This window comes from Amblyomma americanum, chromosome 1 (assembly GCF_052857255.1).
Source record: "Amblyomma americanum isolate KBUSLIRL-KWMA chromosome 1, ASM5285725v1, whole genome shotgun sequence".
Classification (NCBI taxonomy): domain Eukaryota; kingdom Metazoa; phylum Arthropoda; class Arachnida; order Ixodida; family Ixodidae; genus Amblyomma; species Amblyomma americanum.
Genome location: NC_135497.1, coordinates 45790153 through 45811448, shown reverse-complemented (window position 1 = coordinate 45811448; position 21296 = coordinate 45790153). Strand labels below are relative to the sequence as shown.

At 46.1% G+C, this 21296-nt stretch overlaps 2 long non-coding RNA genes across 3 annotated transcripts; one reads left to right on the top strand and one right to left on the bottom strand.

The window, feature by feature from the left end:
* The first annotated feature begins 5934 nt into the window (after window positions 1–5934).
* LOC144112726 (uncharacterized) lies at window positions 5935–12685 on the top strand. The gene is made up of 3 exons (XR_013310408.1): window positions 5935–6008; window positions 6137–6217; window positions 12613–12685. It is a non-coding gene; the product is annotated as an uncharacterized LOC144112726 (long non-coding RNA).
* LOC144112725 (uncharacterized) lies at window positions 8039–21283 on the bottom strand. Of its 2 annotated transcripts, XR_013310407.1 has the most exons (4): window positions 21199–21283; window positions 18679–18748; window positions 18110–18239; window positions 8039–8217 (listed from the first exon to the last, which is right to left on the bottom strand). It is a non-coding gene; the product is annotated as an uncharacterized LOC144112725 (long non-coding RNA). The 2 variants fall into 2 exon arrangements; XR_013310406.1 differs by lacking the exon at window positions 21199–21283 and having other exon boundaries at window positions 18679–19150.
* Window positions 21284–21296: the final 13 nt, after the last annotated feature.

Sequence of the window (21296 nt, the reverse complement as noted above, 5' to 3'; positions counted from 1 at the left end):
TGTCTTGAATCACCAACAATTGAAATAAAATCAGGCCGATCCTGCTCCTTATGTTTTTCTCCGTAACCGCGTGTGTGTGTCTTCTTGCACATACGCACATCGTGTGAGTGAGCAGCGAGGTTGGCAGGTGTGAAGCACACAACTGGCTTTACAGCTGACGGGTGTGCCAAGCACTAACCGTTCCAGTCCTTTTTCCCAAGCTTTGGGCAGCTGTAAACGCGATAAACGCAGTGCGCTCCCATTGAGCACCGGCAGCGTTTTGTTGCATTCGGTGCCAGTTTTGGGCTGAAACATCGTAACAAGTGTTAAAAAATACAAAGGCAACGAAAAGATACTGATGGGGCACATGCTAGACATCAACGTGATGATAGAGTTGATGTCCAGCATGTCTCATTTTTATTTTTTTCTTGTCCCTTGCATTTTCTAGCGCTATTTACCATGTTTCAGCCAGTGAATCAATAGCGCCAATTAGCCAGTCTTTCTTCTTTATTCAATTTTGGGTGAGACAGTGACGGCCACAGGCTGATCTGTCAGACTGCCGAGGTTGCGGAGAAGCTCGGCCAGCCTTGCTCCGGCTACCCCAGATGCCGTGGCCAGCAGTGCGTCTGCCTATGCACTCTGTATGGGAAATCCGGGCATGCAGGTCTCATATATTGCGTACACGCTCTGATGATTCGCGCTTCACCACAGGCTCCGCTCAACCACGAGCGCCTGCGATAATTTTTCGGCAAGTTCGTTTTCAGCCAGCAATGAAATTTCGTCACATTGAACGTGCAGTACAATCTACATCGTTATACTGATTCTGAATATACATGACGTTCTATGAATGCGAAGTTAAGAAAACGAGAATATTTCGTTATATCGAGATTTAACAGTATATACAGGCTACAATGATGATATCATATGTGGCTATGCTCATAAAATGCTCACCTAGGGCACAATCCCATGCTTCTGCAGCGCGATGGACAGCTCACTAATGCACGCGGTGTAAGCCTCATAAATATGAAAGACTTCCACTAGTTCCCTTAAAGCGCTTACTGTGCCGGGAACACAAACGTAAACAGATCATCATCATCATTATTTATTATACCCTTAACTCGGGTGTGGTATTAGATAAAGAGGGGGAGGTTACGAATGAAAAGAACACAAAAATTGATGACCAAAATAGAAGCACAAAACTCAAAAGGCTCAAGTACAAAATCACACTTCGAATGATACAGGCGCTGCAATCAAAACGAAGAGGAAGCAACAATTCATGACTTCAGATGACACATCAGGCATTGTTTAAATCTAACAGGAACACGTTCGATTACAACATGTTCAGGAAACTCTTTCCATGTCCCAATTTCTCCTGGTAAAAAAATATTTGTTAAATGCGTGTGTAGATCCATGTAAGCGCCGGATGCTGATTAAGTTGAACAGACGAGATGATGTACGTGTGCACTGGTGGCACTAGTAAAGAATCACAGAAATTGGGGCAGTTGTGGTAAAGTTTATGAAACAGACAGAGGCAGGAAATTTGCATCTAAGGGCTAGTGGGCTGATACCGAGAGATGACTTAAATTAATACTGTTGATGCTGTAGCGAATGTCATAGTTTGAAGATTTAAAACAGACAGCGCGATTCTGGATGGATTCAATTTCGTTAATGAGGTGCGCCTGATTAGGAGACCACATTGCCAATGCGTATTGGAGTTTCGGCCGAATGAAAGTTTCGTACGCAAGTTTACCAATGGATGGCGGTGATTGTGAAAGTGACCTTCTTAGGAAGCCCGGCGTTCAAGTGTCAGCAGCTAGTTTTGTGACATGCTCATTCCATGTTAGTTTATTGACGATCAGGTCGCCTAGACTCAAGTTGTGATATGATAGCTGAGTTTAGTGAATATGCATAAGAAACGTTGGAACCTTTACCTGAGACGTGCATAAATTTTAATTTATAGTTACGTTCAGTTCCGTCATCCAATCTGAACACCAATTTTCAATTTTACGTAAGTTGTTCTCCAGGGTTAGCTGGTCATCGTGAAAAGAAATGTGACGGTACCACATGCAGTTAACGGCGAACAGACCAATGGATGATGCTATGATATAGGGGAGGTCATTTACGAAGATTAGAAAAAGCAACGGCCTGACGTTACTTCGTCAGTGGCGGAATGATACTCACCGAAGACTGTGCATTGGAAGCGGTTTGTGGGGAAACAGTTAATCCAGGATAAGATTAGTGGACCAATACACAGGCATTTAAAGAATACGCAGGCAATTTAAACATTAGCCTTTAGTGGGAGACATCATCGAGTGTTTTCGAAAACTACAGAAAAATTACTTCGGTTTGGAAAGACGAGTCAAGGTTAAAGTTAAGGTCAGAAGTGAATTAACAAAGTTGGGTCTCGCATGAAAGGCCAGAGCGGAAACCATGCTGATTTGCAAAAAAAAAGAGTTATTTTCAAGGTGGTTTGCAACATTGGAGTAAACGATGTGCTCCATGATCTTACAGGCAGTTAATGAAATAGGGCGATGATTGGATGGATTCCCGATTTGAACACAGAAGCTACTCTGCTTAGTTTCCAGTAGTCCGGAATCGAATTGCTAACTAAGGACTGGATGAATGTGATCTTTAAGATATTGCTGGAAATAATTTTAGTAGAGTGAAGTACCTTTGCAGGGATATTGTCGGGGCCGGGGCTACTTGAGAGTTAAGGCTGTCAATACGTTTTACGACTCCTTCGGAACTGATATGAATGGAGGGCATCTGGACGAAGTTTAAAGGAGGCACGGTAGGTCTGCTGAGGGCAGGTTCACATGTGAAAATAGAAGATAACTATGAATTCATAGCATCAGAACGCTGATCAGTTGGTACAGGGAGGCTGTCATGATTAAATAAGGAAATGTTGTGGCTTTTACTTCGTGAGGAGTAAGTATATTCCAAAACTTTAGGGGGTTGGTACGGAGGACGCAGAGTAGGTCCTGCTGATGAAACTTTTCCTTTGAGCGTCTTAAAAGTTTTGTGTACTGCCTCACGCAAGTATTTTTCCCATTTGGGCTTAGAATGTGGTGTCCTGGCTGCAAGAAAAAAGCGTTCTTTTCTTTCGGGATAGCTTTCTCAAAGCGTTCGAATACCACGCTTTTCCTGTATTGCTATCAATAGAAGCGAGAGGGACGTACTTGTGAATCAGAGATAAAAGTTTGTGCTTGTATAACAAGCAGTTTTTGTTCACAGATTTTTGTGGCAGGTTCGCGAAAAGAATGAGAAAATATTTCTAACTGTTAGTTGATACCAGAAATGTCTGCCCATTTGTAGTCGCGCATGTATTGTCGGACAGATGGTTGTCGGACAGGGTTGGGGAAGGATAAGTCGAATAACAGCATTTTGTGATCGCTCACACCACTGACACATTGCACTGACTGTACCAAATCTGGAGTGGTGGACAAGACTAGATCCAATGTGTTATTATTGCGAGTTAGCGTGCTGACTTTTCAGGAAATGTTAAAAGTAAAAGCGGGGTAAAAAATTCTTTGGACCGGCAGGGGGATGCAGATAAGCTGATCAATTCAATATCAGGAAAGCTAAAATCGCCACAAAGTATATAATTGTCGTGAGGAAAGCGAAAATTAAATTCAAGAAAGACCTAGTGCAGATCGCTGGTGAAAGAGGCATCAAAATTCGGTGGGCGGTAAGAGGCAATCAGTGCATTTGTGCTTCCAGGAGGCGAAATATTTACACAGAGGACTTCACTGCGGTAGCCAATATCAACAAGTGAAGGAAGGTGAACCCGATTTTACCAGCACGAGAAACCCACCGCCCCTACGACCAGCCCCATCGAGCCTATGAATGGCGAAAGATGACATGTCTTCAAGCAGTTCGTCATTACTGCTGTCCGGAGTCAGCCATGTTTCGGTGAATACCGCAATATCGCTCTGATTGTTTTTTAAAGGAGCTTCCACAGTTTCCTTCTTTGGGATGAAACCGCGGACGTCAGCGAGCACTACAGGCATTGTTCAATAGATACGCGGACGCACTGATGGGAGCTTGGACTTGTGTATACAACGCCAGGACCGGGCGCCGGTTCGTTCGCGGTGACTGCTATGCTTTTAATTCTTGCACGGACTCGGAGACACCGTCATAAATGTACACCTTGTTGCCAATAACGAACTTGTCAAAATGCATCTTGAAGTTGGGACACCTCTGCTGGTTGGCAGCTCTCAACGAGCGCTAAAAACGCGACGAACGCTTCGCGTCATCTGCCACTTCGCTTCGATGCGCGGCCGTGTCGGGCGCAGTGGCCCTCCAGAGAGCGCAACCATGCGCTCGCGTTACAAGAGAAGGTTGCTAGTGACACGTCGACAGGACCAGATGGTACTCCGATTATATTAATAAAAAAGCTTGGACCAAAACCCAAGCAAACATTAATAGAGGTAGTGAACAAAATGGTAGTGGATGGCAAAGCCCCCAATGAATGGCGATCAAGTAGAATGAACATGATATACAAGGGAAAAGGGGACAAAGCGGACGTATGCAAATACCGTCCTTCAGAAACGCACTGCGATGAGTCTCGGTTAGCCTGAGCAGCTGTCTGGGAAGGAATTTAGCAATGAAAGGGGAGCATGCCTCTAGCGTGCGAAGATGCGGTACGCGCGCGCGCTTCTTCGCTGCTATCGCGGTGGCCTCATTAATCCCATAGAATCATCGCTATATTTGAATCTAGAAATTGTGTATTTTAAGGTGCAGGCGACAAGAATAAAGCGGATGGCAGAAACAAAATTGTTGGAGCGAACCCACGCAAGCGCATTTCGTACAGCGCTGTTTGTGCCGTCTGCCCCGGCATGGTTTCGTTTTTGTGCTATCGTTCGCGAAAGCGTCGATGTAACTCTGCCAACACACGCACAAAAAATCACGTGGTTTGTAAGTGTGTTCGCGTTGGACTGGGTGCTTCCAGAAGTCGCCGAACGCAGCTGCGAACAAGTGCCTATATAGAGTACGTGTATAGTCTCGCTTTTTTCTGGTCGGCGTCACCATTACGCGCGCATTGAACGAATTCCGGGACGGTGTAAACTACCATCGTGAGATGACTTTCACGACGTACGACAAGGGAATTATGCAACAATTGCATTATGCAACAGATATAGGCGATCGAGTTTCAGTTGTAGGGGCTTCTGTGGCAGCTGGACTATCTGGCTCATATGAAAAAAAGAAAAACGTACCGGGAAAAACGGAGCAACCGCGAACGTAACAGCGGGTTCTACTGAATGTTTGTTCTGCAAAGGGAAAATTAATCCTGCCTCTTTTCATTTCGAGGGCTAGAAGCGCCAGATGCGGAATTCCATCTCATATCTATATCACTGTTTCGCTGTGCCGCATGCAAGCACTATGATCAGTGCATTTGGGGACAAAACCTTTTATGCGCGATCCTTCCTCGAACACACGCTCACACAGTGAATTCTCGTTGCTTCGTACTCGCTTTTATAGCTCAAACTTTCGGTCAGTCTATTAGAACTGCATTAAGAGCGCGAAGAGTGAGCGCGTGTGTACGGCGGTGGTTTTGTAGCCGTGCTCCCTTTGAGCAGTCTTATATATAAATTTGTCGTTATAATAAACTTTTGAGATTCGCGACAAGTATTTTGAAGATGAAGACAATATATCCAACGGTTATTACGTTTAGGGACAAATTGTGCGCGCGCAAAGGGTGGGAAATATATACACTATTGTGCGTTTTTATCGCTGACACTTTCAAAAATTTCCCCGCCTCAACCGCTGGCTCGTTTGCGGTGAAACTGCACACAGATCTTGCGTATTATGGTAACTTTTGTATCGTAGCAAGTTTGACAATGGTACTTACTTAGTTGAGCCGTGCATGATGCGAAAACGTACACGTCTACGTAGAGATCGGCAACCAAAACCCGCAAACGACGCTTTTTCGCTGAAGGGCCGCAGTGGCGCCATCTGTCTGTTTTGGGCACTGGAAGCCGTCACGACTAGGCCGCAGAGCGAGCATTGCAAACAATATTCTTTAAAAGGTAAAGCCTCGTTAAATTATTTGTTCTGATATTTTTCCGCTTTATTAGTCGAAAATGTTGTAAGCGCTTCAGTAGAAGCAGACGAAACGACAGGAACGGCATATTCAAACGGCCCGCGCTCCTTGCAGGGAAAAAGCGTCGTCTGCGGGTTTTGGCTCGTCGATCTCTCGTAGACGCTTACGTTTTCGCATCATGTGCGCCTGAACTAAGTAAGTACCATTGTCAAACTTGCTACGATACAAAAGTTACCATAATACGCAAGCTCTGTGTGCAGTTTCACCGCAAACGAGCCAGCTGTTGAGGCGGGGAAATTTTTGAAAGTGTCAGCGATAAAAACGCACAATACTGTATGTGGCCACGTACCAATGCTCAGGTATTGGTTTGGTTTATGGGGGTTTAACGTCCCAAAGCGACTCAGGCTACGAGAGACGCCGTAGTGAAGTTAAACCCCCATAAACCAAACCAATACCTGAGCATTGGTACGTGGCCACATACAGTATTGTGCGTTTTTGCGGGAATTTCGACCTGGGGATATTTAATGTGCACTGACATCGCACAGTACACGGGCCTCTGGAATTTCGCCTCCATCGAAATTCGACCGCCGCGGCCGGGATGGCACCCGCGTCTTTCGGGCCAGCAGCCGAGCGCCATAACCACTCAGCCACCGCGGCGGCTCTGGTCAGGCATTCGACGTCTCGATACTTCAAACTATTAAGTGACCGAAAATTTGTTCAAACTAAGCTGATTAGAAACAGAGGGTAAAGGGGCAGCTTTGTCGCACTGAAATACGCGATTTTGACGGAAGCGAAGTGCCAGTTTGTAAATACCGCAGGTTGGAATTAAGAGATTTCCCTGTCTGTGTACAGTACACACCTTACATACCCCTCTGGCAATAATGGCCCTCAGCAGCTGAGATAAGTTAGAAGAAAAAAAATTAATCTGACATTAACAGGTGATGCAACTTCACTCAACCACATAGCTCAAGCCACTGTTCTGCTTGAGGAAAGATAGGACACAACAGTAAGAGAAGACTATAAATCTATAATAAGACTATAATAATAGAAGACTATAATATAAAAAAAGACTATAAAAGCTTGATATTACCCAGTTTGTGCACCCGAAGCATAAATCATGAAAATCAGGTTAAGTCCAGTTCCTGCTCAAAAAGTGCCTTCAAGAGGATGTAATTTTCCAGTCCAACAGTCTGAAGCTACTGTATAGAAACTGGCAGACGTCTTGAACCTGAAGGCAATAGATTAACTGGCCGTGTGATGGTTTCCATGTCATGTTGCATGGCATGAATTACTGCGGAAGACATCGTTTTCTTTATGCTCTTCTACAGTGCAGTTTCGGGTAATGCCAATTTCACAAACTGCCAGCAAGAGCCCAGTGCTACAGAATCCGCCTCGTTTGCAGCGAGTTGCAATCCCAGTAGCACTGCTAGGGCTGTTATCTTTGTAAAATACCTACAATAAACATTCAATTCAAAGGGCCTAGATTATAATGTTCAGCAAGAGCTTCCCTAGCACTGTCATCGCTCAAGTGCTGAATGAGGGGGTGGTATGGGTACAAGCATCCCACTCAGTGATGATGCAATTAGAAAAGTCACTACCCTCCTGTAATAAAGTTGAAACTGGCCCCTCCTATGCAATAAAAGTAGGCACATGCAGAGCCCACAATCATCCTGTTCATTCCCTGATTTACATTTTCAGTGGGCTTCAGCACCCGTTTAAGTTGTCTCAAAGCAGTATGTTAGTGAAATTTCTTTGTTTTCATTAGCTTTGTGGAGCATTTTCTGCTGCAATGGCATAAACAGGAAGGCACCATGCGGTTCTGCAGGAACACTTCAGACTGTGATGCGACACACGGCAAGCACTTACCTCAAATATGAGTAGGTTACTCAGAGGAAACAATGTGGTGGTTGGGTATAGTCTTCAAAAAAAAACTGCTTGGTAACACGGCTTTTCCATACGGCCAACGAAGTTGTTACTCATTTATTCATACACTTCATTAATTACTAACAAGGCGTGTCAGTAGGAATACTTTATTTGGCAAGGAAGTCCTGGCCGACGTGGGCCTAATGCGACTGCCTGTACGCCAAGGTGCAGACTTGTGGGCACATTCTTGAGCCAGTAGCCTGGAACGGGGAATAGGAGCCTTGGACCAGAGAATGCCGCGCCATGCAAGGTTGGCTGCTGCAGTCCCTCCACTAGTATCAGTCATACACAGGGTTGGATGCCATGAAAAGAGAAAAAGTATGCAAGCTCAGAACAATAAAATGCAACTAATAAACCACTAAGAGAAACCCACAAACAAATACACAAATAATGGAATGCATATGAAGGAAAAAAGATAAAGACATCTCCCAACAGGCTACAGCAGCAGCCCACGCACTCCTGTAGTGGCTTTGCGTATGGACACTAGAAAGATCCTAAAAAAAAGGATAAAAGGAACATTGTTCAAGATGTGCCAGAGAAACCACACACAAAAAGAAGTGTGTACAAGGCAGAGACCAAGAATGAATAAAAATAGTCAAGACAAACAATGAAAGAGTTTCTGAAAGGCTTCTGAAGCTGGCACACAGGAGGTCACAAGCTCCATATGTTAAACCCAAAACCTTAAAGGGGCGGAGACATCAAATTTTTGGTTGGAGTGTTCTTAGTTTCAAACATTGCATACTCCCACCCGGCATGTGATACGTGCTCTGCAATTCAAATATGCACATTAAATATTATCGCATTATTTATACTGAGCGATTTCGGTTTCTGAGTGTCGGGGTGCATTATGACGTCACTCCCAAGGAAGAGCAGCAACCCTGGTCATGTGGGCTCCAATAGTAGTGACACAGGAACCGCTGCATCGTCTGGTCTCGTACACATGCTGTGCATATCAGGGCCTTTCGAAATGCCGGCCAGTACTGCGATATGCTTTATTTTCGACTAGTTGAAATTATAAAACAGATATTTGAAATTACAACGCAAACATGTTTCCACAAAATGCAGTGATGAAAAGACACATGTCATTTCTCTTCATAATTTATCGCATCCTAAAGCTTATTGAGCATCTCAATGAATGAGGAAAAATCATGTAGAATGGTACAATTAGTCTGAGCCATAACTGTGTTCAGGAAAAAACATGACAGCTTGACTTTGTAAGTCGCTGAACAACAATCTTTCGACTGTTCATTTCTCGGCCTTTTGGCAAAGATCATAGCACTGAAGCGCGGCCTTGTGGTAGAGCATCCGCCTCACATTCGGGAGGTGCTGTGTTTGATTCCCAGTGCCGCCGGGTACCCACCGGTTTTAAGATTTCGCCGCCATGGTGCTCAGCTCATCTAGGGTGAGATGCTTGGGAGAAGGGTCTTCGACCAAACCGTTGCCTTGATGGATCAGAGATAAGTTCCGGCGTCAAACAACCCTAAATCCATCTGGTGCGGTAGAAGTCCCATCTTTTTTTTTTAAACCAGTCATGCACACCTGCCGATGCGTGTGAGCCAGCCACAACGGTAGCAAGAAAATACCGCTGCACTTTGCTTGAAGGAGGTTTGTGAGCGGAGAGAGCTATGGCACATCTGTCTTGAGGCTAGAGATGTGAACGTTAAGTTTTGTAACTGGCACAAGGCGAGAGTTTTGGACTGCGGGTTTTAACCACGTGGTGACATTTTTGTGTTCGCATTTGACGGGAATTTTGAGGCGCAGGCTATCCTTCCCACGCAGTGCACCCCTGCAGAGCCGAGGACTAGGCCGGGGGCCGCCTGTTCCCATTGGATTAATTGGCTGGTGGACCGGAGGCCGCGGGAATCGTACCCACGACCTCCCGTAGTCGAGGCGAGCACTCAAGCACGAGCCCACGGCTGCGGTGGAGATGCTCTTGTCACAGTTCAGACACTGAAAAGGCGTATGACGTGATGTGGCATTGTTGAGAAACATTAATGACACAAAAAATCGATGAACAGCAGCTTAAAGGGACACTGAGCAGAAATTGAAGTTGGCTTGTATCGATAGAATACCAGCTCCTGATCACAAGAACGCCACTCTTACTGAAAACAAAGGTCTTGTAAGGTAGAAAATAGCAAGAACCAAAATACAGGTATCGCCGCCACAGGCCGATCTCGCAAGTACAAGCGTGCTGACGTCATAGGACAAGAGACGCCACCTTGGAGGAATTGTCCTGCCTACATGGAGGTCGCGAATCTTTGAGGCTATCGAAGGAAGGCTGCACGGTTCAATATTGAAGTAAGTTCTGTTTTAAAACCAACAGTGCACTTTTATCACACAAGGAAGACAGACAAAAGGCAACCTGAATGTTGGAAGTAAAGAAAACTGATGCTTGGCGGCGCCACAGGCAGCCAGGAGAGTTTCGATTTGATATTGCGCTTTGCGTCTATGAACTTTGCGTGCCCCGAGGCTTTGTTTTTGACGCGCCTCGATTTACAAGCGCAGAACAGCAGAGGAACTCCAAGTGCTAGTTAACCTTTGAAGGAGCTTGTTAAGGCTGGTCAGGTGATGAAAAACAGCCGATGAAAAACTATGATGGCACGATGGTCGGTGATCGTAGAAGGCCGTTCGCAGTATAAAGAGCACTTGTGCTCTTCGCACGCTCGCTTGGCGAAACATTCCCGGCTGTGCCAGGCAACTTCAAACTACTTAACGGAAATCGTTTATTAGGGACGGGAGATAAGGTACAAGGCAGTTAAGAAAAATTGCTGACGGCCTAGTGCTGTTAGGCCAGGATGTACGTAACGAAAGTGCGAAGACTTCTGCATCGGAAGAGTGCATTCACTAGAAGCGCCTTTATTAATGGTTAACCTTGAGCCGTCGTGGCGGAGTGGTAGCATCTCCGCCTAAAACGCTAAAGGCCCTGGTTTGATCGCGAACCTCGGTGCAGGATTATTTTTTATTCAGTGATTGGGCGGGGGGTTTCAGTGGCTCCCATAGATGCCGCCACCGAATACGTTGGTTAGTGGTTAAGCGCAAGCTCTGTTAAGGAACGTTTATACGCCGGCGTAATGCGCGCGCACGCTGCATGGTGACGTTACGTTGGCCAAAGCGAGACCCTCTATACTCCAACTGCGCTTGACCGCTGACGCGTTCAGCGGCTTCGGCGCACACTGACCGCACTGGCGGAGTTCTTTGAGCATGTCTCTATTTCGCGCCGAATGCGTCAGCCGCCGCCGGCCCGGCTAGACCGATTCGGCTCCGTGGCGAGGTGCGCGTTGTGACGTAATTCAATAGTTTCGGCAGTTGGGCGGAGCTGTTCTTTTCGAGCTCTCGGCTAATTTAATCCATTCAAAGTACACATCTGAAGGTACATGTAAGTGGGCGAGAGAGCCCGATCCAGTGGACCCGTTGGATCTAGCGGAAGCCGTTGAAGCGTAGTGCGTCGGCTTTAGTTTCAAGCCGCCAACTTTAAACGCAAGCGCCCTTGAGCACCCGCCCGTTTCTTGTGGCAAAACAATAAATAAGTGAATTTAATTGGCCCTTGCAACCGTGGGAGACCTCGACGCAGCCTGCTGCACCGTGCAACCGCGCCGTTAAAAGAATGACAATCCGTTGTCCCCAAAGCCCCGGTCAGCCTCCGATGGCGCCGACCTTGTCCTGGCCCTTCACGACTCCCCGCACTGGGGTTATGATATCTGATTATCAACGGCTGCTCACTGAGGAAGGGGGAAACGACCCGCCGGTGCCTAACCTAACTGTGCTCCCTGAAAAGCATCACACGCTCTCTGGGGCTAAGGTCGCTGAAATGTGGGCTGGAGTTTTTGCGAGAACTTCGTCGTCGGATTCGGGAACGGGATCACTCGTTACGCTGGCAAGACACCGGTGCAAGCGTAAACGAAGCGACGGTAGCGACCCCTGATAGACGCCTTCAACGTGCGGCGGCGGTAGCTTTCATTTCGGCAGCTGCTAGACCGCACCGCTAGCGGCCAGAAGTCACGGAGTCTGCGTTTACATCACGTTTCACGTCACTTCGTCCTGTGACGTCGTAAGAGTTCTCAAGTTTGAATCGGAGCGGCGGGAAAAACATTTCTACTTGGAATCCAAATTTCTTTGAAATAAATGCACCTTTTGCTCGCGGACAAGCGGCAACAAAGCCATGAAATGCCGAACTATCAGATTTTGCTAACAAAAAAAAATTGATAGAGCTCTTCTCAGTGTCCCTTTAAGCTACAACAAGAGTGAGAGCATTAACAAGACGACCTGTTCCACTCTCCCTTGTGACACCTCCAGCTGTGGAATGCTGCCCCAGATGCAGCATTCTTGATGGGACATGGCCCACTTAACTCTTGTGCATGGGTTTCACCACACTGGAATCCCTGGCCGTAACGGACCCAGAGATGCTGACACATTTCAACTAGGAATCCGTGCAGGAATTTCAGCAGCTGTTTCCCTTCTCACTAGATGAAAAGTGCCTGGGCGATCCGGAGTCCTAGATTTGGAAGTCTGTTAAAATTATGCTCACAAGTTTTTGCTTTCTTTTAATGGTTCATAAGAGTGGTGGCCATATGTGCTGACATTACATGTGCTTTCACAAAAGAAACAAACAACTCTACTTTGAAAAAATTCTGGAAAATTTCTAAACGGAACACTCTGCATGCTTTCAGGGGCTCCATACACTGCTCATTGTACTGCAAAAGAATACTTCAGGCTTTCAAGAAGGAACCCTTGAACAAGAGGACTGAAAGGTTGGTTTGCTCATCACTGAGAAGCACTGCCTTTTACTGCCTTTCCAATGAAGGCACACTCTGGCATCCCTTTCGATAGCAGCAATGCCACAGGACAAGCACCAAGCGATTTCCACAAAAAGTAACAGCTTTTTACGACCTCGTCATCACAGCTCGAACCGCAGAGAAACTAGCCTCTATTTGTTTCTGCAACAGCCTACAAGATTGACGGGGACTGAGAGCAAGATTTACAGATCGATTTTGATGCCACACTAAAGTGGCGTGGCACCTCGCATCAGTATACTGAAAGTGCATGAATTCTGCACATTACTATGACTACGGCTTATTCCACAGAAAATACTTTTGAATGTAGCTGTGTCTATTCATATGCACCAGACCAAATTTAATTAGCAGTGTGGCAACCTGTACAGAGCCAACCAGTATACACAATGCTCACTTAATTGAAGACAAGAAAAAGACAGCTAGAACAGACAGGCTGCCATGCCTAATACTCATTAGAAGCAAAAATATGTCATGCCAATAAGAACGGACCGTGTGCTGGACACTTGCAGTATCGTTAAAACTCGCAGCAGACCTCTGCGTTAATTTCAGCCTGTCCTTTTCCGAGACTTGACCACTTTCTTGATGGTATCCCTCGCAACTCGCCGATTTTTCCAGGTAAACGAAATTCCTCATGACAATTCTAGGTTGCTAGACACCCTTTAAAACCGTCACAGCCCTTCAAAGAAATACAGTAGAACCTTGCTGTTCTGTTCTTGGTTCGTGTAATCTGCAGTATCACAAAACGAAAAATTATGCGTGTTGTGCTATTTTTATTCACAATACAAATTCTGGATAACATTTTGAAGTGATTCCCTGGTATACACGTCCATAATTTTGCCAAATTGTGACCATATGATGCATTCAGAGACCAAGAGAAAATACCAGCCAAGCTAGTCATCATTTTTGGATGCTTTGCCCACACGCACCTGAGCACTGCGGAAGATGCCGCTGCTGCCCTGCACAAAGACAAGGACACAAAGCATCTTAAGAGCAGCTGCGGCTCTTCCACAATGCTCAAGTGTAAGGGGACAAAGTATCTGAGAACGGTAAGAAATAGTTGACGGACTGGACATGCCATGAAACTTCACCCCCATGGAAAACAAAAATATGGAAACAACTTGCAAACGCTAGAAAAGGAACTTTTCAAAATTTGTTCCAGCACATTCACAAAAGTTTTATTGAAGTGAAAGTGCCAATAAATGCCAGGGACTAGGAAATGGTGCAAAACCTGGACATAGAGCCAGTCACGTGCAGACCAGCAAAAAAATTTTTCATAGGGGCTAATTCAAGCTTGTTGCTAAAACATTGCATTCATAACATCTAAAAAAATGAAGGGGGACGGTGGGGGGGGGAACAAAAAAATAGAAGGGAAGGTGGCACAAACCTTTGCCTTAAAAATGCAAAAGGTCTTGTTGCGTACCATTTGAACAAGCTATCATGTCAGGATTTCGCATTCATTGAAAAGCAGTGTGCAATCACCTTGAAATCAGTGTGTGGCAGACTAGCCAGTAATTAAAAACTGTACTATAATTACAGTAATTAAATTACTTTTCTCACTAATTTCTAATGTAATTCATTACTTTTGTGGCCTGGTAATTTATTATTGTAATGAACTACTTTCAAGCAGTAATTTCACAAAAAAGTAATTAATTACTAGCGATATTACTTTTGCTGCATACTGAGTCCATGCTTCTCCTCGTGTCTGCCATCCTTTAGCCTCGCGTTTGTGGAGATGAGCATATACAAAGCACAGATGCAGTTTATGGGGGTTTAACGTCCCAAAGCAATCGACTAAGGCTATGAGGGACGCCATAGTGAAGGGCTCCGGGAATTTTGACCACCAGGGGTACTTTAACGTGCACTCACATCGCACAGTACACGGGCCTATAGCATTTTGCCTCCACTGAAATGAGACGCCACAGACGGGATCAAACCAGAGTCCTTTGGGCCAGCAGCCGAGCACCATATAACCAATGAGCCACCGCGGCGACTACCAAAGCAAGAATAAATTACGGGGGCACTTGAGACTACTTCGATGCTTTGAAGGCAAAAAACATTCATTTTTTATTTATATTGTTTCCTTCCTTTCTAATGACACACCTACTCATTAGCATACAGTCATTAGGTAACACATACATTAAATGAATCATTATTCGCCAAGAAGCAACGCAGTTTTGTGGCCCATGGGTTGCGCGATCGCCTCGCAATCTAAAGGCCCTCAATTGGTTCAATTCTCTACACCTTAGGAAGAAATTTTTCCCTCTGCTGACGACATCATTGGGGGTTGTGGACCGCGTTTCCTGGAAATCGACGACGACGCCAGGTATCAATGTCAATGTGTCATATAAGGCGTTCCCCTTAAAAGTGCACAACCAGTAATGGCCAGCACTCCAGGGAAGCGGCGCACGTGGACGAGAGGTGACGTGCGCATAGGCGTCAGCACTGCCTTGGTGAAGAGTCTGCAAATCAGTCACAGGACTGGCATGCATCTTCCTGCACTGCACACGATCTCACACACAAACGCACTGCGAGCGCTTGAGCAAGTACTTTGACGTCGCCGCACTGACAAGAAGTCTCAACTGACACGTCTAAGAAAGTTGTTCGTGAGTTTTCGGGTTTTTGTGGCCTCATTTGAGGCCCTATTTCTAACTGAAGGGCAACATAGGCAACAGCGTCTCAGCAACATGCAATGTATTTCCCCCAACTTGCCTCCAGAACAAATCAATTGAACAGCAGAATTGGCAGCTTCTCGCGCCCCTGCGCACTTCTGGGATGATGCGTCGATAAGCAGTCAATGCACTCCCGCTGTTTACGTGGATGACAAATTCTTCAAAATCAGAATGGTGGGACCATATTACACATTGAACGATGTACTTCTGATTGAAGACTGATATGACAAAGAACTCATCTACATCAGCAAAGCGGCTGTTCAAATTGACTAAAGAGGGGCAAAATTTCTGACGCCCATTTTCAAGCTCAGTGGCGGTGCAAAAAAAAACTAGAAATTTTTTGCACAAACTATGACCAATGCGCAACATTTTAGCATCGAAACTAAGTAATTTTCATTACTTAAGGCAGGTAATTATAATGTAATGTCATTACTTTTTGAGAACAGTAATTTGTAATATAATTTAATTACTTCTGTGATTTCTAGGAAAGTAATTAGCAATGGAATTTAATCACTTTTCAAAGGTAATTTTGCCACGTATGGTGTGGGGTCAGCGGCGTCCTAGGGAACTTCTCAGTGTCCTTAAGTTCTTACGCAAACAATGACACACCACCCAGTTTCCTACATGTGACAATGTCCATGAGAAAAAGCAATATTGTGACAAGACCACGAAGCTGGCTGCGGTGCGTTACAGAGCACTCGCGCTAGGCCAACGGCCATTAAATTATATCTCTGCCGTCGTTCACCGCGCCTCGCTCTTTGGACGGCAACCACGCAACAATATTATACACCACACAGCATTTGCATTAGAGGGAATGGCCAAGAGCATTTTCCATTTGGCTTTCTGCGTGCTAAAGGAATATAGACACGTAATTTTGGTGGCATGTTTTCTTCTCTACAACGATGCAGAAAATACTACTACCTATGAATCACCATGTGATATTTGCCCATCCCCGCTAAATAATTTATAATTGAATTTTTTCTGTCACACTGTTTCAGTTTCAAGAGCCGAACAATTGCTGTGACATCAAAGAGTGCTTTTGTGTCATGTGAGGCATGGAAAAACGCCCATATAATCTCTGCTTCATCGTTATGATTTACTGCAGTGCTGAAGCCAGCCTTCCTCAAGAGCCGGAATGACAACTAATGTGGAAGCAGTGATTATATTGCAGTTTTTCACGTCTCACATGACCTACAGCCTCTCTTTGAGGTCAGTCATCGTTCAGCTAGTGAAACTGAAACAGCACAAGAAAGAAATTGTTATATATTTTTTGGCAGCCATAGGAGCACACCACACGGTAATCCGTGTATAATAATGCCTTACACCTCATTACAAAAAAAGATCGGTTTGGTTTAGGGGGGTTAACGTCCCAAAACGAATCAGGCTATGAGGGACACTAGTGAAGGGCTCAGGAAATTTCGACCACCTGGGGTTCTTTAACGTGCACTGACATCACACAGTACATGGGCCTCTAGAATTTCGCCTCCATCAAAATTCGACCCCTGCAGCCGGCATCAAACACACGTCTTTCGGGTCAGCAGCCAAGCCCCATAACCACTGAGCCACCACTGTGGCGTCATTACATTAAAAAGAAGAAACCACACACCCAAAAGTTAGGTGTGTATGCTCCCTTAAAGAACACCAGGTGCTCAGAATTTCCGGAGCCCTTCATTACGGCGCCCCTCATAGCCTGATTCGATTTAGGACAAACCCCTGTAAGCCATAACCTTTCAGCAAATAACTGTCACCATTTCATTAAATAACTCGTGCCATACCTTCTCTGCTTCTTCGACCTACACATAGAGGAGGTGAGTGATTGAGGCGTCATAATGAAAACCTAAGCAGTCAAGTCGAGTCGCATGGGCAGCATTTCAGCACTAATTCGTAAGTCGCCTGTGTCTATACATGCAACGATTTTTTTTCTTTCCGTGAAACGACCATTTCCTAGAGCAGGTTCATAGTAAAACCTCATTGCGATTTGATGCTTGAAAATTCTTCCAAGTGTTTCAGGATTTTGGTGGTTGTTGGTGTCGGCGGCACGCAGTTGGATGCAATTTCGTGACGACAGCAAGGCTATTGGACAATCGGACCTGCACTCGACCATTCGTTTTGGAAGCGGCCAGTGCCAAGCTGCATTTGAACTGCCTGAGCTGACGTTACACGGTGCCGGCACCACCGCGGAACTTCACAGAACTAGTGCAGAGTGTGCAGCCAAATAAAAGAAACCTATCATGACCAATCTTAACAAAGCTGTAGTTCGGGCTTGTTCGTATAGCATATTAGAAGACATAGCGCAGCAAAACGGGACAGAGAAAAGGAGCACACAGGACGAGCGCTTATCCTGTGTGCTCCTTTTCTCTGTCCCATTGTGCTGCACTATGTCTTTTTCTAATATCACCACAATGACCTGTCACACACTGCAACAGTGCCTTGTGAGCTTTATGCACCTCACAAGCTTCCAAACAGTCAAAGGACATCAAGCACATTGCCCACAATGTTCATCTCTTTAGGGGCTCTTTACACCATCAGCTGTAAAAAGGTCTTAAGCTTAGAGGCTTTAAAATTAAGCTTGCCTCTCCAGTTGCCTCATGCGCTCCATTCTAGTTGGCTGCCTGGGTCCAAGCACCTTCCCCACGTAAAACCGATGCTCGGCAAAAGTGGCACAGCACTCATTTTAAAATTCTCACAGAAGGTCGAGGGCTCACTTTGTGGCGCCTTAGAGCCTTTGCTGCCTCAGCATTTTAACGTCCCATTTGTTCAGCCTCTGCGCCAGCAAGCCAACGCCGGACTGCCAGCAAGCCAACGCCGGACTCGAAGCAGGAATCTGGAAGGTCCCTGCATACCACAAAACTGCCAGTCAGTTTTTAAAGTCGTTTTCTGAAATAAATATGAATTTAAAAGAACATGTTTCGCGGTACAGACGCCAAAGCGTAATTGCTTATCTCACAGCAATTTTTGCACCTGTTTCAGAAAGCGGATTGTAACAGCACCCCACAATTGTAAAGTGCAGCATTAAGTCAACACTCTACAGACTTTCCCAGTCGCGGAGCCACAAAAAATCGCACCGCGTACAAAACTCATCGCACAAACGGTTAGTTCAACTGGACTGTTGTCAAAAGTTTCCCGCCTTTTTTCGGGAGCACGCAAAAGCTGGTAATTATGCGTGTTTTCAATGACCATGAGCTACGTTGGGTTGGGTTGACAAAAGATATAAAACACGCTCAGCGCAAGCTCTTTTCTGTTGAACTGCACAGAGCTTTTGAGCAGAACTTACGAAAAAACAGATGAGTCTTTCCCTCCGGGCCTTTGGGTCCACTGCCGGGAAAGCGGGCTCAGCGCTTTATCTGCTAACACAAAATATTCGGGCGCAAGGAAGTTGACAACGGAATGCCGAGTGTCAGATAACGGGCAGCACTCAGTATTAGAGATGGGTCGCTCAGGAGTGAGCCGGATCTTCTGAGCCGCTCTTTTAAAAGAGCGGGTGAGCCGTGGCTCAGGAAAAGTGAGAGGCGGTTCTTTTGGAGATCCGGCTCACTGATCCATAGGACCGTAGTCCAGCGTAGTGATCCGTGCCGAACGGCGAACTGTCTGTTCCGTCAGAGCTGTGTCGCTGGGTCTTCTGCCGGGTGCGATTTTCGCGCCATCTGTTAGCAGTGCGAGAAAGCTGGTTTGTCGTTCAGTTAGCCGTGTCGAACCGTCCGTCAGAGCTGCTGGGTGCGATTTGCGCGCCATCTATTAGCAGTGCGAGAAAGCAGGTTGAGTGAACGGGTCGCCCGCTCTCTGAACGAGAGATCCGGATCTCCAAAGGAGCCATTCGGCTCACTGAGCCGAAGACCCGGCTCTTCAAAAGATCCGGATCTTTTGAAGAGCCGGGTCTTTGGCTCAGTGAGCCGTTTGGCTCCTTTGGAGATCCGGATCTTTTGAAGAGCCGGGTCTTCGGCTCAGTGAGCCGAATGGCTCCTTTTGGAGATCCGGATCTTTTGAAGAGCCGGGTCTTTGGCTCAGTGAGTCGTTTGGCTCTTTTGGAGAGCCGCTCTTCTGGTGAACCGATTCTCTCGTTCAGTGATCCGTTTGGCTCTTTTGGAGAGTCTCTCTTTTGGTGAACTGCTTCTCTCGTGCAGTGAGCCGTGCAGCTCTTTTGGAGAGGCGCTTCTCTCGTTCAGTGAGCCGTGCGGCTCTTTTGGAGATCCGCTTCTCTCTCGTTCAGTGAGCCGTGCGGCTGTTTTGAAGGGGCGCTTCTCTATCGTTCAGTGAGCCGTTCGAAGAACCGTTCAATCAGAGCCGGGTCTTCTGGCAAAGTGCGTATTTCTGGGCTAGTTGGTTGAGATACATTCCGAGCAAAAGAGCGCTCGCAGAGCTTGTCCTCGCTTTGTGTTGTCCTGCGGTGTTGTGTCTTCCTTGTTGTCGTCCGTTGTCTGCGATCGCTGTTTCGCTCAGAACGTGTCTTCTGGCAAATCATTGGCAAAGAATGGCGCCGTTCGTTGACAGCTGTTGTTCGAGCGATGTCTCACGACTCCCACCGATCTTGCATCGTGAGCTGGTGCAACATTTCGAAGGTATTAGTAAAAATACCTATAACACGGTTATTCTACTAATGCACATATCGTTTTATTTAAAGCCAAATAACTAAACTCTATAGCAGAGGTTGCAGTGTAACCTACTAGTTATTTGGCTTTCATGAAAACAAAACAATATATGCATCCGTAAAATAGCCGTGTAGTAAATTCAGGCATGGTCTCTTCCTTTTCTTTAGAGAGGAACAGGGCCTCTCCAGGCAGTGTTTGAAGATGGGGACGATTGTCAAATGCAGATGATTAAGAGAGGAAATATATCTACATAAATGTACAAAGGCAAACTGAGTTACAGAAGAAGGTCTCATACAGACGGCCGAACTAACTCTAACTAAAAAAAAAAGGTAATTCTCACACAGAGAACATACACTACAAGACCTTACTTATCGACCCACGTGTTAAAGCCTAGGTATATTTGCAGAATTACAAGCCACTGCACGGAGCCTCTAGCTAAACTAGGCAATACCGACTTGTGATTTGTAATGCATTTGCTTGCGTTTTTGTAAGTTTTATAAACAAAGAAGTTAGGGCGGCCGTATTTCGAGGCCCGTCCTAAGTTTCGATAACCAATGAAGGTAGCCACCTACAGCCCTGAAGTTTGACACAACCTCGAGCCCAGGGCTTGGATAAAAGAAAAACACATAACGAAGATTTCCGAAAAACCTATTATTACGGGAGCCCTTACCCTTATTGCGTGATGCTCTTTTCCTTCCCCGCCCTACCTGCGCGTCGCCTTTCGAAGGATGACAAGTTTTCTTTCTTTTTTTTCTCAGCTAACTGGCGGTGCCACTAACCCACTGGCTCGTCCCAGAAATATCAGATAGCGGAGGCCCGCGACGCCTCGGCGCCATCAAGAATAGAGACGCGCTTGAAGGAGCCGGTAGCATGCAGAAGGAAAAGAAAAAAAAGAGATGGTCCCTGCGCCGCACTTGTGGAGAGAGGGAGTGGAAAGGAAAGAACCACGGCTCACTCGTTCTTCGTGTGTCCGTGTTTCATTGCGCTGTTTCTCCCCTAAATGCATTACCAACTAGCCCGGAACCTTGCTCTTCTGCTAAAAAGACCCGGCTCTTTCCTGAGCGACCCAAGTGAGCGGGTGAGCCGTTCAAATGATCCGGCTCACTTCAGTGAGCGGAGCTGTTCTGAGCCGCTCACTGAAGTGAGCCGTTTTGCCCATCTCTACTCAGTATGTGCATACAAACAGATAGCAAGAACAAATTACTCACGTGCAACACGATCGCACACTCCTCCCGCCGACCGGCCGTAGTGCTACTGAAAGCAATGCTTGGCTCGGCTCAAACATGAACAGGAAAAAAAAAAGCCG